This window comes from Stegodyphus dumicola, chromosome 12 (assembly GCF_044657685.1).
Source record: "Stegodyphus dumicola isolate Sdum_Otavi_A_Nest chromosome 12, ASM4465768v1".
Lineage (NCBI taxonomy): Eukaryota > Metazoa > Arthropoda > Arachnida > Araneae > Eresidae > Stegodyphus > Stegodyphus dumicola.
The window spans coordinates 37,985,134-38,005,167 of record NC_140779.1 but is presented as its reverse complement, the minus strand read 5'-3'; the positions used below and the strand labels follow the sequence as shown (position 1 = coordinate 38,005,167).

The window sequence follows — 20,034 nt, the reverse complement described above, 5'->3', positions numbered from 1 at the left end:
CGTTAGGAAAGGGGGAGAAATACCTTACAATAGTAGCTATGCTACCAATGATTCTAACTTGAGAGAAGCTGTAATATCTTATTTATACTTGAGTAATAATGATAAACTCTTACTGTACCAGATTTACCAATTTAACTTCACCGAATTTATACTTATTACATAGATATCTTGATCTACATAGCTTTCGCTATTATCTGTGATATTTCCAGGAACAAATTATTCACGGATACAGGGATACTACTGTAATTATATTTCAATACTTTGGATTATTCAAAATATAATTCACTAGTACCATATTTACCCTCACTTATGGAGAAGAAACGTGTCGAAACTTAAAGAAAAGTCGGAAAATCACAAATACCAATTAATGATCAAACTATCCGTTATTTAATTTTTCTTTGTCATTCGACCGCGAATGAGACTTGTTTCTTAATGTTATTCTTATATTAGGCACTTCTTCTAATGCAAGAAAGATTATACATAAACGAGCCTTCCATTATTAAACAAAAATTGTAAGGTTAAGTTATTTGGATTGTGGAAAAGCACATGAAAGTAACATGCCTAAGGGAAAGGATAGCTTCAGGGAGGATTTTTTAAGGAAAACTTATTGGTGTTTACGGTACACACGGAGAAAATTTCGAGAACTCCCATGCAGCTATTTCTTCTCCCGGAGTTTGAAATTGGGTCGAAATACCAGGGTTCATTAAGCTTACTACTCTCTGCGGCGGACTAAAAAATGTAACTGCAGCCTCTCTCAGGGTTCGTACACATTTCTGCACACGGAAATTAAGTACTTTTAAGGACTTTTAAGGACCATTAATGAAAAAATTAAGGACCTATGAGCAAATGAGAACTAAATAAATTCAATTAAAAATATTATTCTATGCCTGATTTTCATTTTTGTAATACCATTCTAAAAATAAAATAGATCCCTGAGTAGTATGCATTATTACTAAGCATGAATTAACTAACATAATTATTAAAAAGTTTGAGAATAAAATACACTTTATGCAATTTATCAAGTAGCATTAAATATTTTACACTTATAATAGTTGGACATATTTGAAAGAAGATAAGTGACATTTACGTTTTACTAATAGTTAGCTTTATGTCGATTTTTTTTAATGTCTCATTTTGTCACATACTTAGTCAGTCTAGAAGTTTAATAAATAGCAGGTAGATTTTATGTCAAAAGGCATAGGTTTAAATGAGAAGTAAGATCATAATCAGCATGACTCATAACAAAAGACTGAAGGTTGTCACCGCTGTTGCTTGTCTAGAGAGAGACCTGCTCATTAGAACAAACCTGAAAAGCCTGATGTAGACACAGTTGGGAAGTGTTGAAAGTTAGTCAGGCTCTGTTTGATGCAGTTAGTGTCATAGCTTTGTGTAGAGTTCCAAGGGGTTGTAGCCCAGTTAATATACTTTAATGTTCCAATAAGCGATTAAAGTACCACAGATGATAGGTTGTTTTATATTATTTTTAAGTTTCACTAAATGCAAAGAATAAGTTTTACTTGAATTTTTACATTTTTGTGTTTTATCTTGTGACCACAGTGAGTGTTAATGAAAGGCAATAACTCGCTTTAATATGTAGACATAATTTTTAAGGGTAAGCAGTTAGTTATAAATACCGTAATTTCCGGAAGAAACGCCGCATCAGCGTAAACGCCGCACTCGAGAAAAATGGCGGGAAAAAAATTAAAATTACACAGAAACGCCGCATCAGCGTTAACGCCGCAATAGATTAAATTGCGCGTGACATCGTCGTGGGCCGTATAGATGCAAAAACTCAACCTAAGTCCTGATATATGACATACCAGTTAAGAAAAATGCATGAAATGAAACCATAACTCAAAAATAAATTAAAGGTGAGAAATGTATAGCTTCTGTGCCGTTTAGAGACATTTTCAAAAATTTTCCCTCCCTAATTAAAAACTATTCAACAAGTACTTGTACTCTAACTGATGGGATCTGTATTTGGCAGAATGCCAAGAAAAATCCATTCATGCTGAAGGGGAAATACGTCAGAGTTCGTTATTGCGAGGCAGGTGGAGTCGTGTCCGCCTTTGAAAAAAATTGCAGAAAAGGCAGGGGTGGAAAGAGGATGGGTCCTGGAAGATTCATCGAATGGCAGAGGAGAGAGACTATTCAAACTGATGAGAATGTTGATTTGAAAGAGGGAAGAATGTTATTGTTCTGAGATCTCGTTTAGGGTGAATAAGGCATGTAGGTCCGTTCAAGGGAAAGAACGTAAACAAAATAACTTTCGCAAAAAGCAACTGAGTGGTCTTTTGTGTGGGAACAGCACAAATCTATGCACAATGACAAGGCCATCCAAACTATGTACAATGACCATTATTTTTAGTGCACCTAAACGTCGCATGGGTAGAAACGCCGCACCCGCTGAAAATTTAAGTTTTAAATACGTAAACGCCGCGGCGTTTCTTCCGGAAATTACGGTAATTAAATTAGGTAATTAGATAACCTTATTCATAATGGATTTACATGGCCACTATTAAATTTTATTTTTTAACAATATTTGTTAAAAAAGCCTATTAAAATCAAAAGCTAATAAATTTTCACAGTTTAATTTATGACATTGATTCTTAAAGGATATTAGGATACACATTAAAAGCTACAAAACATAAATATTTTGTAACAACAACACTCAACAGAATATTCATCCTTCATTTTAATTTGAAGCCTTCCCAAACATTTTGATTAGTTTATATCGATTTCCTTCTCTTTAAGCATCTTATCAAACAATGAGAGATTTGTCTCAATATGCAAACCAATGCTCTCGCTAGTTTCTGCGTGCTTATCTTCTAACTTGTCAACCTCTCAACGAGGTACCTATGAGGGTTTATTTGATCTGGTAAAAGTTAAATAGCCCCAAACCCTCGACTGAATCATAAACCGAAAGGCTGAAATCATAAACAACAGGTAAGTTACATAATAACAACTGCACATATCTTTGAAGAGTAATTTTCTTTATGTACTCAGTTTCTTTCTTCAACATGTTTCCTTTTCCTTTTAGAATTTTTGAATCTAACTGAGGATTTCTGTTATTCTAAAAAACACTAAATGCATTTAGAATGTATAGAAAAAGTAGCTAATTTTATTTCTTTAGTAATATGAACATTCAGAAGAAATATGAAGTATATATGGTAAAGCCCAGTCACAAAGCTGATGTGGCAGAATTCTTAAAACTTAGTGACACACTGAACAACAAAATCTAGAAATAGCAAAACTTTTAGAATTTAGAGCAGGCATTGGAAGCAGAATTTAGAAAGGCACTAGGCAGCAGAATTTAAGATCCACAGAGATTGCATCAGGTGGAAAATGGCTAGTGCCAGCTATGTGTTGATGCATTAAGACATATTAGATGAATCTTTTAAATTGTAAATTTTCAATTTCTTTATTAATAAAAAAATCCCTTTCTATAATGTCTGGCCATATGATAATATTAGAAGCAGTTTTGATATTTTCCATACTTGTGTCTACTGAGTAGAGAAAATAAGGAAGATAAACATGTTAGGAAAAAGATTCTAGTATCAGAAGTAAAACATTCAAATATTATGTTTTCATTGTTCTTCCAGACATCCTCCAAAAGGTAAGAAATTCATCGCAAACTTTGAGTAAAATACATCCATTACATGTTGATACCATGGAGACATTTTTCATTTTGTCACATATTTCTCGAATCTTCTAGAATCATGTGTCTATAAATCTTGCCTTCAAATCCTTCTAAACTTTCCAAGCTGCAATGTCTAAAATACTAGAGAAAAATTATCCCTACCAATTCTGTAACAGCAAAAAGGCAGAAATATTTTAGAAAAAAAAAAAAAAAAAAAAAGGAGGGGAAAAGTGTAAAATTAATTTTATAGAGAAAATTGATGCATATTCTGAGGATTTTGAATACTCTTAGACGGGGAAAACGCTTACTATGAAAAAAATTAAAAAGAAGACATTTTTACTTAATTACATAGCTAATTTTGCTCTTGTTAAGAGCTGTTTTGTAAATTGCGCTTTATAGCATTATGCCTTATTTTTCAGATTCATAATATTGTATAATAAGTTGCCAAAATGAAACTTTATAATATAACAGCGAAAAATAGAGCTGTTTGATTTTAATGCTATTTTTTAAATACAATTTCAATATATTACCATTATTTTAATAATAAAATTTATCAATGTTTGATGTTTTAAAGAAAATCGTCTAAAAATTCTCAGATCTCGGAATTAAAAATTTTCTCTAGAAACTGATCTTAAAATCGCCAAAATGTTGACAAGTCGCCAAATTTAGAACCATTTAATAAAATAATTCATATCCCCAAAAGCGAAAAGTTGTTTAAGATTTCTTTATTAGAAAAAATGAATTTCGAAATGCTTATGTTTCACTTCTTGCTTAGAAACTCGAGTATCCCATCATTTATATTAGAAATAGAAACAAATTATAACCCATTCAAAAGATAACCATATGTGTCAGTGAATCGCCAAAAATATTTCTCCAAAATGCTAATTCACACTCAAAATGGCAGTCATAAAAACAAACAAAAATATCAGATGATTAAAATTAAGGACCTTCTGCTGATTTTGGCCAAAATTAAGGACTTTTAAGGACCAAAAATCGATTCCAAAAAATTTAAGGACTTTTAAGGACTCTTAAGGATCGTACGAACCCTGCGGTCTCTATAGTTGGAATGCAATAGTATAAAAATTCCAATTACTGTTCAGAAAAGGAACTTAACAAGTACTTACCATTTATTGAAGTAGTCAAGGCAAGAAAAATTTAAAGAAAACTACACTGTCTAGCTAATAACATATTGCAACTGAGCCTTTTTAAACATAAGTAATTAACGCCATTAATAACTGGGATGCAGATTTTAATGACGAATCGAACACATGAAATATTATTTCGGATTTATCAAAATTTACGAAAAATTACAGCAATTAAAAGCAAGGAATAGTTAACTGTAGATGTAAGTTCCCAATCTGAAAAATAAACACGAAATAATCCCAACTGGAAAGAAGGAACGAGTAACTTAAACCTCAAATGCTGAGCTTTAATGCGTGAAAGTGATCCTTGAAACCCGTATCAGCAAGTTTAAATGCTTACGCTAGCTTTCAAGGATCATTTTCTGGGTTAGTAAGCCACGTTGGATAAGTAATATCAGATTCGTTTCACAAATTCGCCCTCTCGCACAAAGAAAACACCTCATGCATAAGTTAGGATTATATTACATGTTCATTTTAACAACTATTAACGATTGCATTTTTTTAGAGTAAAGAGAGAGATATAGCTAAAAAAATTATATACTTTTCTTCGAGTAGCTCATATTTGGAAAGACAAAATAATTTTTCGGATCATTAATAAACTAAATTTCAAACTTAAAATAAGGTCACCTACTAGTACAAATTTAACTGCTGATTTGGACTTAACCACAAACTTTCGAATTATAGAAAAAGATGACACAAGGGCATATAAGATAAACCTGTAAATGAAAAACATTTATATATACAGTTTTCGAAATATTCAAATGAATAAAAAAAAAACGAAACACAGAACAAAAAGCAGAAAAAATGAAATAAATTTCTTAATGAATTTTAATGAAATTCTTTCTCCCGATTTGAAGTTAAACTTTTTGAAAATAACGAAAACAAATAATTTTATAACACATTTTATTACTTTGAAATATATTTAGAGCAGAGAGCAGACCCGAAGCAATTTTATGCAACCCGCGAAGATATTTCAATTATAAATTTATTGCAAATATGGTGCTGGAATTATTTTAGGATAGATATATGAAATCCAAAGTTTACAGTATTTTCATTTCCATTAAAAGCGAACATGAATAATGAACCAGAAAATTCACAAAGTAAGCTAATTCATTTATATTGTGGTATAAATCTTATTCAAAGATCTGGAGATACAGATTTGATTAACTTTTATTTATACTTGTGAAACTAATTTTTGCTTTAAAAATAATCGCTTTATTTGGGAGTTTATGTGTCAATACATTTTTGACATTTATACGTTTGACATTTATATGTCAATAGCTTTTTTTCACAGTTGAAAATTAATGAGAAAAGAGCCCTATCGATCGATGGACATTTAATCCGTCATGACGGTAATTTCTAGCATAATTTCTTTCTAATGCTACAAACATTATCAGAATAGAAATGCCACCAAGTGTCAAGTTATAGTAAGAAATAAAGAAATTTATAATTATTTACGTACAAATATGTATATCTTTATACATGCGTCGAAGAAATTTTAAATAAATAAGAAAAAGACTAAACTGTTATTATTTATTTTAAAGCTTTGTCCTACCGAGTAAATTTTCTATGAGAGCTTACAAAGTTAAAACAATTTGTTTATTTATTTAAATTAAAGTAGGATGCTTAATGGTTAATAAAATATGTTGGAATTATTTGAAAGAAATGTCAGTATACATATTTAAAATTTAGTTTTTAATATATTTGAATTAAAAAGTGGAACCAAGAAAAATGTCTTACAGGTACCAAACTTTAGATTTCAGATAGAAAATAAATGCGAATTTAAATTTTATTCCTTTGCGGTTTTGTTATTATTATTTACCCACGTTTTAACAAATATCTAATAAGCAAAATTTTAAATTTATTTAAAATATTTTATATATATATATATATATATATATATATATATTTTTTTTTTAAGAAAAAAGTCTGGCCCGTCAACCGTTTTCAGATCCTGCATTTGGCCCGCATGCAATTTGAATTTGAGGCCACTGCTTTAGAGGACTTTTACAGAAGTTCTTTTTCATCTCTATTACGTTTTAAGCATGTCAGCATCAAAATATTTACAGGCATAATGAATGATTTAGCGATTCAGTGCAAAAGAGTCATTTCTATAAGAAAAAGTTCGTGTTTCCTATGTGGTCAGTGTATTTTCTATAACGAGCACGGCGCCATTTAACAATTTTAGTAAGAACTGATGGTGGAAACGCAACAACACCGTCGTGAACCTAAGATGGAAGACGGGATTCCACAATTGAAACTGTGTAGAGTAGAGATACTAATATTTATGTTATGCAATAAATACATACACACAATTGTGGGTGCGAGTGTAAATTTCTTGATTTTCCACTCATAGCGGGGATGAAACCATAGATTCACGCTATGAGCGAAACGTTCTAACAGAAACTCCTAAATGTTGACCCCATGGGACAGTTTTCGTAATCCTATAAAGACAGTGACATTCCTCTTGATCTGAAGGTCAAATACGCAGATTTCTTCCAGATTGGAATAAAAGAGTTCGTAAGAACTACACACACAAACAAACAAATGGAACTTCTTCTTTACATACATATATATATAAGTTTAAACAAATTTAAATTTAAATGGTACTTACGTATTATCGCAACCAGGACAAAATTCGCATAAATTGCCAAATTTGGCGACCCTACTTACGGCAACCCTACTGGTTATACGTAGTTTTGTAAAAAGAGCATGTGGAGATTCACAAAATTTTCCTGCATTTTCGTGCAAATTTTTGTAATTTATGAGAAAATAGCAGTGTACATGGATAAAGTCAAGAGTGTGCGCAATGCCATTTTTGTGCAATTCTGGGATGTTTTTTAAGTAAAAATAAGTCGACGTGTACATGGTTATGGCGAATACGGTTTTCAATCAGTGCTAAAAGCAATATCCAAAAGATTTCCGCCGAAAAAATAATTCTGCAACTTATTCAAATTTGAAACCGGAAGGGTTTAATTGCTATTTTATATTTTAAAACAAAATAATATAAAAAACTGTATTAAAAATTATCTGTAATTAATAAATGTACATTTTCTTTCTATTCATACTTTTTTACTGAAACTTACAAATAGCGCCAACCTGGTTGCGATAATACCATTTAAATTTTAACAAACACGTATAAAAGTAAAAAACTTTATTTTCCTTCAAGCAAACTTACATCTCTTGATTGGCTCAGCTACTTTGCTCCCTAAATAATTGATAATTACTACCTTTAGAATTTTTAATTTAATTTTTTTAATTAATGTTTACAAAAAAAAATTTAATATAACAAAGATAGCAGCTTGACACTCAACTTTACCTACATAAAGCGCCATCTATATAATTTGAAGAACACACTTACTTCTCTTTAACAACACTTTTGCAAACCCCAACACTCCTATAGTAGGTAAGTTAGAATTAAAACTTACTATTTACTTGCTTTAAGTATTTTTTTTTAAAAAATTTTATGTAGTATTTAAGTATTTTCTAAATATGAAATTATATTTTTAAATATATATTTGTTTTTTAAAAATTGTGAATTAGTTCTTTTTGTTTCTTATTGGTTTATATGGATTATGTCTAGTTCTTTTTTAGTTTCTTTTTATTGATATGCATATTCGTGTCGGGGAGGTTTCTGTAGACAAGGGTTTCTAAAATACATTGGTTTCTAGATTATTTTTTATTAAAAATTAATTTTTTAATTTTAAAAAAAAGTTTAATTTAAACCTTGACTTTACTTGCTTGTTTCTCAAAAGACTTCATTTGTATTTTTCTTTTAGAAGTTTGTTCTTAAATTTAATTTAATTCTTAAACGTTAATTTCTAAGAGTACCACTTTATTGGTATTTCTTTTTACTTTTGGTTTTGAATTTTACCCTTGCCTGCATGAATGACGAAACACGAATTGAATGATTGGAGAGTTAGGTTTGGAGGCAACTTCCCCTTGATAAGTCTGTCTCCTGCCTACTCAACACTCATTCACTTATGCATTTTAAAAAAAATTGTTTAGTTTAATTTTAATTTGCTAAATTAATGAATTTATTTTCATGGATTGGTTTTGCATTTGTTTTGCTTATGCTTCTGAATTTAAATGATATTGTAGATTAGTTCGAGAATTAAATCTTTTATATGTTTGCACATTTTTAAAAAAATTTTTTAAAAATTATTTTGGCTTTTTTTCTTTTTTTAGGCTTTATATTTGCTTTTTTACTTTTATGCGTGTTTGTTAAAATTTAAATTTAAATTTGTTTAAATTTAAATTTCATTCCTTGCAGCAATGGCGCAAAGAATATTTAATTAAATTTATATTTAAATTTAATTTTTAATTATATTCAATTTATTCTTTTGAAATATATATATATGTATATATATAATTAAATATCTTTTCACTTTGCTGAAAGACAAACATTGCCGCGTAAAAGATTAAAAATATTTTAATTCGGGAAGTATCAACAAGTAATCAAGTATTCTTTTAAATTGCTAAACCTTTTTATTAAATTCCAAAGACAAATACTACGAATGGCACTTTTATATCGCCGAGTTTTCTGATTAAATTTGAAACATAAATATCGTACACTTTGCAGAGTTGCAACACAAAATCTTACTGATGATCGATGACAAACGTCTTTACCGCGGTATTTTATAGATATGAGTGTAATATCGCATATCCGAATGATACGGCAAGTGGCCACAAGTTATTTAAATACTACTACAATTCCGCAATGTAATCATAAACTTTATTGAAGTGTCATAAACGAAATGAATATTTTTGAAGTGTAGCTATGAGATTATTAGAGAATATACAACTGAAAAACAATGTGATCGACAAAATTTCACGTCTATCAATTTCTTCTCATTTATAAACGAGATATAACTTAAAACAAGTGGAATAAAGAATCATTAAAATTGAATTGGTTAAATAATTTAATAGTTCATTGTAGAGCCTCCAAATAAACATAGTTTGGTTTAATTCTCTTAAAAAATCTTTTTTATGATGAACTCATACATATTTCAGTTCCAAAAATATGTGCAGACTTAGGACTTATACTTTTTAATCGATTCAAACACGACTTATGATGAACTCACATATATTTCAGTTCACAAAAATATATGCAGACTTAGGACTTACACTTTTTAATCGACTGAAACACAGTAGTGCATATGTATTTTTAAATTTTCATGAAATTTGAAAGCAATGGTTTTTATAACAATCATCATAGAATTAAGTCCATGAAAAATATGTTGAATTATTTAATTTTTTTTAATTTTAATTTTTTGTTTAATTCTAGAAGTTGTCATTCAAACTTTCTAACACATCCAGCATAATTATAAGCTTTCTAATAAATGCTCGAAAGTATTCTCCTTGAATGAAAGTTTAATTATAGTTTCTAAAATAACAGATGTGATAATTATTTTTGACGGCGGGTATTTTAACAATCGTCATCAGTCTTCATTAGCTTAATCATGTCATGGCATATTATAAGCCGTTTATTACACATATTTCAACAAGCGTTAATAAACTCAGTAGCGGAGCTTCCTTTCTCTACAAGACTCTCTCTGTTTTTTTCAAACAAACATTCTTTTTAGGCATTATCGTCCTAAGGAATGTTTTTTTAGCTACAGAATATTAGCTTATTTTTTTAATCGAACCTTAGTTGAACGTAGTTAGAAGTTAGATTATCAAGAATACATCAATAATGTTTCAAACTGAATGCGAGACAGCACGAAATTCTCAAGATGGCGGAAGGAAAATAAGCTTAAAATATGTAACGAAATGCATGTCGTGAGAGAAAAGGGATCCACTCAAACTTCTTCATGAAAAGTTAGTTAACTGATTATGGGAAAGCAATTCGAGTGCATCTTGTTATAAGAAGGTTGCCTTTGTTGAAAACTGTCTGAGAGAAATTGGCCCTTTAGCATCTTAGCTAGCCATACAAATAACAAAAATACCCCAATGAACAAATAAAGAAGGTCTAAAGCGCACAAGTTACATATGCGCGAAAACATCTGCAAAGCACACTGCGTAGTCGTTTTGTCAGTTCTGCTAGTGTATTTATTGGCAGTATGTTGTTTGAATTAGCAAATGAGATTAAACCCATCTGACGACGGTACAACCACTAAACGCTTTTGACACAGAGGTTGCTGCATTTTCAGAGGCAAATTGGTCGCATCAGTTCCGGTACTTCCTTGAGGTGAGACTTCACCGTACTTCCTTGAGATATGACTCAAGAGGTTCGGTTTGATGATAACTGGAGTCGGTGCATGTTGTTACTAGTTAGTTATTCTAACAGCCGTTCAAAACCATCATGAGACAATGGAAGACTTAAGATGACATATTCTCCGGAACATCACACGAAAGCTGCCGGAAAACAACAACAGCTTCCTTCTTTGCCATTCAGAGCCATTTACTCCCATCTCTTGTATGTACAATGCCAAAAAAACAAACCTGAAAGATGTCTAGCGGAGATTGGACTACATTCTCAGCTTCAGCTGCAATGTTTAACTTCTTATTTCTCAGCATCTCAATTCTTCTTATTCTGGTTGTCGCAGTCTCAAAACTTTATATAAAATATTTTATATTAGAAGTTGTATCGGGTTTAGCGATTTTGTTTCGTATGATTAAAGAATTTGTGATTACTATGGTCCAAAGGTATTCACTTTACGTGTTTCGGAAGCAGCATATAACTGTTACACTTCGTATTACCACTGCGAGACCCGTTACGTAAGAAACACTTCCGGAAATCCGCTATTGGTCCAAAAGGTACATAGACGTCATCCTGCGATCTACATTGTCAGTGTTGTCACATCTGTTAGAAACTATCTTTCAGAGAGGTTACTTTTCAAATGTTTCTATGACATGTCTGTCTTGAACATTCTAAAGGTCAAAAAATGGAAAAGAGTTGCCAAAAGCAGGGATGCTTCCAGAAGGCCAGGGCCCACCCTGGACTGTTGAGCCAATAAAGCAGAAAAAGAAGAGCATGTCTCCATAATGTCACAATTCTTTTTTAATCTGCTAGATGTAGAGATTATCCCAAGCCTAACTTTCAACTGTTTTGGACGGATTTTGTTATACTCTGAAAAGCTTTATTACAAGTTGCGTATAAATTGGTTCGAGAAAGAAGAAAGTTATATCTTTTTGAAGCCCTTCAGAAACTACGTTTAATGATGTAATTTTCATTTTTCCATCTACAACCTGTCAGGAGTTGTTTAATTTTGAAATATGCAAATTGTAAGTTGTTTAGTCTCAATAATGTCGCTCCATTGAATTCATTATTAACGTCTGTCTGAAGCCTTTTAATTGAGGCTTTCCCTTTAGTATCTTTGCTTTTTTTCATATATATTTCATTGAATAGCAGGTATTTTTTCTCTTTTCAACCATATAAGACTCATAAATGTTATGTTTATCAAATTATATAGTAAAGTATAAATTTCTTCAATATAATTAAATTTGAAATGTTTCATTAACATTCTTGTAATATTTAACCATTTCAATAGATTTTAACTTTTGAATAATGTTTATAGGGTTAAATACTTTTAAGAATAATTATATGTATGCTATCTTTAAAGCTTAATTTCTTCTCTTTTTAACCATATAGGTTTTATTAAAATATTTTCATAATTGGGAGGAATATTAATTAAATATTAATTTCATTTAATATTTATTTTAAAGATTTTCTAAAGCATTGCTATTAAACATATAACACTAAACTGAAAATATCAATATTATGACTCTTAAATAAATTATTTTTACATTCGAGTTTGATATACATTATTGTGTTAAAATGTTTTCATCTAATAAAAGGATCTAAACTACTCAACTTCTGAAGCTGCAATTATAATTGTTTTCATTTTATTGTACATAAACTGACTGCATTTTTATATATTAATCTTATACTGACTGAATTATTGTTTACACTATATATTATTCGACATATTTCAATGGAAGTAAAATTTACTTTTATTGTGAAATCATACATGCTCTGTGAGAGTACTACAAATTGAAAGGCTTTACTTGTTTAAATTTTGTCATTATTAAGAAATACTTCATTTAAATAGTAATGCGTAGAGCTGCATCTTCAAAAAATTCAGTGAGAAATTCTCTACCGATTCTTGATGATACTACTACGCACTCATTAATTGAACAAGGGCCGCTATCGAACAATTTTATCCTTCCAAACTACCAATATTATCTCCAGTGTCTTTAAACGTTGACCAACATGATGAAGATCATTTCTCTACCTGCACAACCACTGACCAATGCGATCGTCAAACTAACGCACTCACTCCTGTACTAAACTCCGCAGCTTACGAAATCTACTGAAGATGTTTGGAAATAAGCACTTTCAGTTACAGATAAAAATATGTACTACCGACAATCATAAGACAGGAACTACAGGATTATTCACAGCTCTATATCAAATGAATGTTTCTACAACTAGTGAGTCTATCACTTCAGCCCCACAAGAACTTCACCAGAATTTCAGCTCAGCAAGTTTCATGATACCTGCCCCACAAGAAAGACAGCTAATCCCTTTTTCTACACCAATAACGGAAGAGTGCATCAACAACTTTTGAATGTAGAGGAAAATAGATCAAACGTTATTGCAAATCAGGATAACGGAGAAGTAAACCACCGACGTACATATACCTCCGGCATTAAAATCAAAGCAAAATGATCCTGTACTTCTCATCTATGCGAACGACGCACGACACATCTCCAAACTACCTGATAAACTGCAAACCATACTACCCATTGAAAAAGTGGAAACTCAAGTTAAGAAAATAGTTTCCATTGAAAAAGGAGGAATTGCCGTACATTGCAAGACCAAAGAAGGTGTTGAAGAAATAAATAACTTACTCCAGCAATTTGAACATGCACACGATATCCTACATACTAGAATCGCAAAAAAGCGACCACCAAAATGTATTATTCATCAACTCCCACTAAACGCAACAAGAGAAGCCGTTGTAAATATTCTTTCAAGAGTAACAAACCATAATTTATCAGAATTCAAACCCTTATTTAAACTTCGAGATCGAAATAATGCAATTAAATGGGTTATCGAATGTACATCTGTTACCTTTCATAAATGTATTTCTTTGAAAACAATCCAGTTTGGCTGGCATACTTGCTATATCTTCGAATTCATGTGTGCTAGACGATGTGCCAACTGTCAAAGTTTGACATAAAACCATAAAACGAATAATTGCCCATATCACTGTCACTGCACTTACTGTGGCGTAAAACACAGAGAAGCTGAATGTCCCGCCAATAAACCAAATTGTATAAACTGCATCATAAATAATAAATATTCTGGTAGTCATATTATTGTGATCATCCTGCATATGCTCCGCATTGTCCATCTTACCAAGAAGAAGTAATAAAAATCCGTAATAGAACTCAATATCAAAATTAAATAGAATATTTCTGTACCTCTGATCAAATATAATATGAATCCAATAACTACAAAAGCAAAATTTTCGAAGTAAAATAAAATGCCTGCAAATAAACTTACAAAACGCTAGAGCTACAACTGCACATGTCATTCATTACCTTTGCTGTCAATTATCAAGCTGATATCATATTTCTTCAGGAGCCGTTTACTAGAGATGGAATAATAGTTGGTCTGCCATTGCAATGGAGTATCTTCCAAAAAGCAGATTTAGAGCAACCTCCGCGTGCTGTCATAGTTATTTGTAACTCTAACTGGACTCCGTCAATCTTGAAGATAGAAAGAGATCATGTAGGGTTTTCCTAGAAACAATTGGGCTTTCAATTGCTCTAATTTCAATCTACTCACCACATACTGCTTCACTTGATGGAGATATACAATTTTTAGATTCCAATCTACGTTTTTAAACTTCAACTCATCAACTTATTGTCGGTGATTTCAATGCCCACAATACCATTGGGGGTTACAATACAACAGATACTAAAGGCCTCTAATTAGAAGACTATATCGCCTCCAAAAATCTTATAATTCACCATAGCACAGACTCTCCCCCTTCTTTTGACCGTATTTTTGCAATAGGATGGCCTGACGTAACAATATCGAAACAATCCTTAGCACCACATATTAAAGAACGGACAGTCTCTGATGAATATACTCTTTCAGATCATAAATATATAACCTTCCAAATCGCACAAGTTTCATCTACCGTAATATTCAAAAGATATAAGTCACCTGGCAAGAAAATTCAAATATTTACAGAAAGTATACGATGACACCTCTCCAGTATCATATACAACAAAAGAGGATCTTAGTAACTTTACAAATAGCCTCTTACAAACTTATGAAGATACTGGCAAAGCACATCTTCCACAACTTCATACCAAAAACGTTACAAGCCATTAACTGGTGGAACAAAGATTTATGTATCCAACAAGTTAAATGTAGATCACTCCGTCGAAAACTTAACCTCTGTTTCAAACATAATATCTTTGCGTATTCATTCCAAATTATGTATTTATGTATTATTATGTATTATGTAATTTATGTATTCATTCAATAAACGGCTGGGATCACGTAGTGGTTAGAAGCCGTTAAACCAATTATGTGGTGCCCGTCTTTCCCGTTCCTAATCCTAATCCTAAATGTAGGGATTTTTCGCCAATCCAACACGTAAGATACATAAAGTCGCATATTATAACCCTTCAGCAAAATACACAGATTTGCTGAGGAATTACGAATATCTGAGAGCAAATTTCTCAAAGAAATTGTTCAACTTTTACGCAAATCCGTACCCCATATCTTGCTAGTATTTAACCATCGCGGACCTAAATTTCTCAACAAACTGCTTGATACCTCTCTAGATATTTCTTAATTTCTGTCTTCTCATTGTTTCAGCATGTTCAAACAATTCTTCTAAATACGCAGTTTTTTTCCGTAGGGTACATTAAAGATAACGAAACAAATCATCTTTTGAAATTAAAAATAATTTAAGAATCGGTTTACAAGTTTATCTAAAAACTTCATCGGTAGAATGTTCTCCCACCCCGCCTAAATTAGGAATTTGCGATTTGATTAATCTGAAACCTCACACACAGGTAGAATGCTCTAATAAAAAGTTGAAAGGCAAGGTCGAATAACTAGAAGAGTCATGTGCAGCAGTGCTAATACGCTTCAGGTGCGTTCAGAACTGGAAACTGCGCATTAAAGATTCCCAGAAAAAAAAGATTTTCAAAGCAATAAATACCACTCTTCGAAAATTAAAAAATTTTGATATGCTCTACTACATCTATTGCAAAGTAAAAAGGTTTACAAATAAATTGTAGAGTAATCCTTCGTTATTCGCGAGGATTAGCTTCCTTTGATGCGCCGAAGACAACGAAACGGCGAATAATAAGACTATAAGAACGTAAATAATAAATTATCGGCTTGGCGCAATAACAACCATTAATACAGAATTGGACTAATTTAATTGAATGATAGCAACAGAAATAGAGGGTTTAAGCGTACTTACTCATTTAAAATAAAAAATTACTTCAACAATCAATTATTAGTATTAATCAATAATGTAGAACATTAACTAAGGGGGACTATGTTATTATATTATCGAATCGTGTTTCCCCTTTTTCAAAGTCTTTGTGTAAATCTGCGTAGAGCTTTAAAAAAATTTTAATGCGTCTTTAACCTTTAATCTCCTTCTCATGAGCTGGCCCACCAGCGTGTATCCTTTTCCTTGTAATAACTTGTGTTATACAGATATCGATTTATCTTTTACCGTAGTCAATTTCGTTTTCGTGTATGTTTGTAAGGCTTGGCCCCAAATCGCACTTTTTTATTCCGAATTATGCCAACTGGATGTTCTTTCGTTTAGGCTATTATAAAAGGCAAGTACCCAAAATCTGTTATTAACAACTTTAACTTCAGGCGACATTTTGGAGAGCCAATTAAGCAAGATTCTAATTTTTAAAAAGAGCAATCTTTTATAAGTCTACAGTTCCTCCACACCCCCCCCCCCCACATACACACAGATATAAAAGTTCATGCGCAAAGCGAGTTTCTTTTAACTACAAGAACTCCAGGATTATTTTATTTGATCGTTGTGACATTTTGTTCTTTTGCACAGACTCGTGTACAGAATGACGTTTCGGCTCCATCAGAAAGCCCCCTTAAAGCTGTAAAGTTTTCTTTTCTTTTCTTTTTTTTTTTATTAAATCCAGGTACTTCATAACAACTTGACTCTTTTCACACGAATTCGTTTTCATGCACTTTTCGTTTTTATTCTAAATATTGATTTTTTCGGTTTTAATTTCAGCGATTCATAGTTGCTGATGCAGAACTTTCTTTACGTTTCAGATTACGCAGCGGATTTCTCTCCCCAGCCCTCTCACAGACAGCCCACTTTCGAAGAAACATTTTTTCAGACAGCAAAACTACTAAGAAATCGCTATAACATAATCCTCTTCGAGACGTCGCAAAATTATTTTTTATCATCTTAATTTCCTTCAAGCATTGATTTCTGTACTCATTATATTTACGTTTTAGTTGGAGAAGAATGACTAATCATTTATTTTAAACTCGGGATAGAAAGGCGGGCAGCGGTAAGTATTCTGATGATTTGTAGACATGTGCATTTTAAATTATACCCCCTTCATAAACATTATATCATAAACAAATGTTTTAGAGAGAACATCTGAAAAGTACTTTCCTAGGAAACAGGAAGTGTTAGTGAAGAACTTTCTGAGGAAAGTTGCTCGTATTTTCACAACAGATGGAGAAAATCCTCACCGGTCCCTTCGGACAAGAGAACTGAACTCATAATGAGATACCGATGTTTCACGGCTTTGATAACCAGACAATTTTAATGGAGGCATTTGATGAAAACACTTGGTGGAGCGCTTCTTTTTACTGGTGAAATATTCTGTTAAATATATAAACTGTTTCCTTATATTGGTATTTAACCATTTTTTTAACACAGATGTTGACGATAATATATTTTGTCGCCATTTTGTTCAAAATGAAGACTGGACATCCCGCTTGACTGTTCCTAATGTTGTTCTGAAAATCTTTCAACTTCTAGCATAGAAAACTTGTATTCTTGCATGAGTTTCATGATGAACTGACAGCCCTATCTTCCCCCTCCTGTTCCTTTGTTTGATAGCCTACCATCGGCAGAGCGGTAAAGTCGCCGAACACTGGTAGTTCCGATCTGTGTTCGATTCCAGGCGAATGAGCTAGATGCATGGGCGCTTTCGTGGTTTTTCCCATGTGTAACGTGTATACGAGCTAGTTTCCCTCAGAAAGTCCTCCACGAAGGTATTCCGCTCTTAGGCAGATAGCCCTAGTTTGCTTAGCTGTAATCCCAATAGATCAAACCAAACCTTTGTTTGATAGTCTGCCTTATAATGCGCATTTATCGAAGATCTAACACACTTACCCTAAACAATGATAGCAGCGAATATTCCCATTTTTTTCGAGCAAGTACTTGTGAAGAGAAGTTCAGGAACATCTTAATCGCCCTGTATCTCAAATATGTGTTGTACGAAGATCAGCTTCCATGAAGCCAGAGTCACTACCGTTTGTAAACATCAGTACTGTAGCTGTTTTTATTCTTCGAAAGCATAAAAAGTAAATTCTATCCGCATGAAAATAAAGAAAGACAAATCACGACTGGTGATCGCCCACCAGCGGCCGAGCGGTAAAGTCGCTGAACACTGGTAGTTCGGTCCGAGGTTCGAATCCCGCGAACGGGCTGGCTGCATGGGCGTTTTCGTGGTTTTCCCCATGTGTAACGTGTATACGAGCCAGTTTCCCTTAGAAAGTCCTCCACGAAGGCATCCCTCCTCTTAGGCAGATAGCCCTCGAGGCTTTGCCATAATCACACACACACACACACGACTGGTGATCAAGTAATTGAGATGAACGAATGAGATTTTGGGTTTAGGCATGATTGTTTTAATTAGTGAAACGAGATGAGTTATGTAGATTTATTACATAACATACATTTATTACATAACATGTATTTAAGTGTGAGAGACTTATCTGATTTAAAAGATGAAATGCTTAGAAATTAGAAAGTATTTACGGCATTCTGTCCCTTTCGCCATAACCAGCGGCCGAGCGGTAAAGTCGCTGAACACTGGTAGTTCGGTCCGAGGTTCGAATCACGCGAACGGGCTGGCTACATGGGCGTTTTCGTGGTTTTCGCCATGTGTAACGTGTATACGAGCCACTTTCCCTTAGAAAGTTCTCCACGAAGGCATCCCTCTCCTTAGGCAGATAACCCTCGAGGCTTTGCCGTAATTAAATAACCTAAACTAACCCTTTCGCCATATTCGACGAAAATAAGTAATTAACAATATTTTGTAAAAATACTAGTACACATTGTATTTTTCGGATTCGTAGCTTACACATTAACAAATTACACACTTTGCTTAGACGCCAAACAAACAAACAAACAAAAAACATTTAGTTGCTAAACCAAAACAAGGTAAAATAAATTCATTATATCCACAATATGGCTGAATACTTTCATGTTCGAAATCAAATTTTAACATTACTTTCTACTTAAGTAAATGATAAAAGCCCTTGCCAGCAAAAATAAAATATGCTTTTACAAGCGTCCAGAGTAAACATTCGTCTGTACAATTAAATACAGTCAGAAGTCGTTAATCCGGACTCGTCGGGACTTCGGCGATTCCGGATTATAGATCATCAGTTTAAATCTGGTAAGAAGGCATGCAGAAATTCTAAAATTAAAAATATGAAACCGTAATTTATGAAATAAAGAACAATTATGATCTAAAAGGTATCAAAATTTACAAAAAAAAAAGGCTTAATATTTATTTGTTTACTTTATTAAACATTTCTTTGAATGTAAGTTGTTTAAGTTGCTTCGTTTTATGTGATAATACTTTCTCTTTAATTCTATTAAACAGACATAATTTCTTGTTCAGTTACAAAGTTCCGCTGTTCAAGTCCCGTAATTGCTGTGCCGAGAATACCGACTAACTTGTCAATCGAAATTTTTTCGTTTTCACTAACCTCTCTGTCACCTTCTTCATGTCTTTATCCATTTTTTGCAGCAATTCCACTTTTTGTTTGATGAACATCGAAACATACTTTCGTTCTGTAGATCCTTTGGGAGCTCTAGCATCAGAAATTCTATTTGACATAATCGAAAGTTCAAGTTTACTTTTACAAAATTGCTCTTACAGTCTGCAAAAAATAATAAGTCGGATCCAATTCGAAGATTAAGGAACAACGCAATTATCAACATTAACTGAAATAGATAATTAGATAATTTT

General features: G+C 32.3%; 1 protein-coding gene across 3 annotated transcripts in view; it reads right to left on the bottom strand.

The window, feature by feature from the left end:
- LOC118193645 (solute carrier organic anion transporter family member 4A1-like) overlaps nt 1–20,034 on the bottom strand; it is a 126,343-nt gene that overhangs the window by 62,310 nt on the left and 43,999 nt on the right. The window contains exon 1 of one of the 3 annotated variants that reach the window (XM_035364764.2): nt 4,765–4,787. The exons of the other annotated variants lie outside the window; for them this stretch is intronic. The gene's annotated coding sequence lies outside the window, so the exon portion shown is untranslated. Of the gene's footprint in view, nt 1–4,764; nt 4,788–20,034 lie in introns of those variants that run through there. 3 annotated transcript variants of the gene reach the window in all.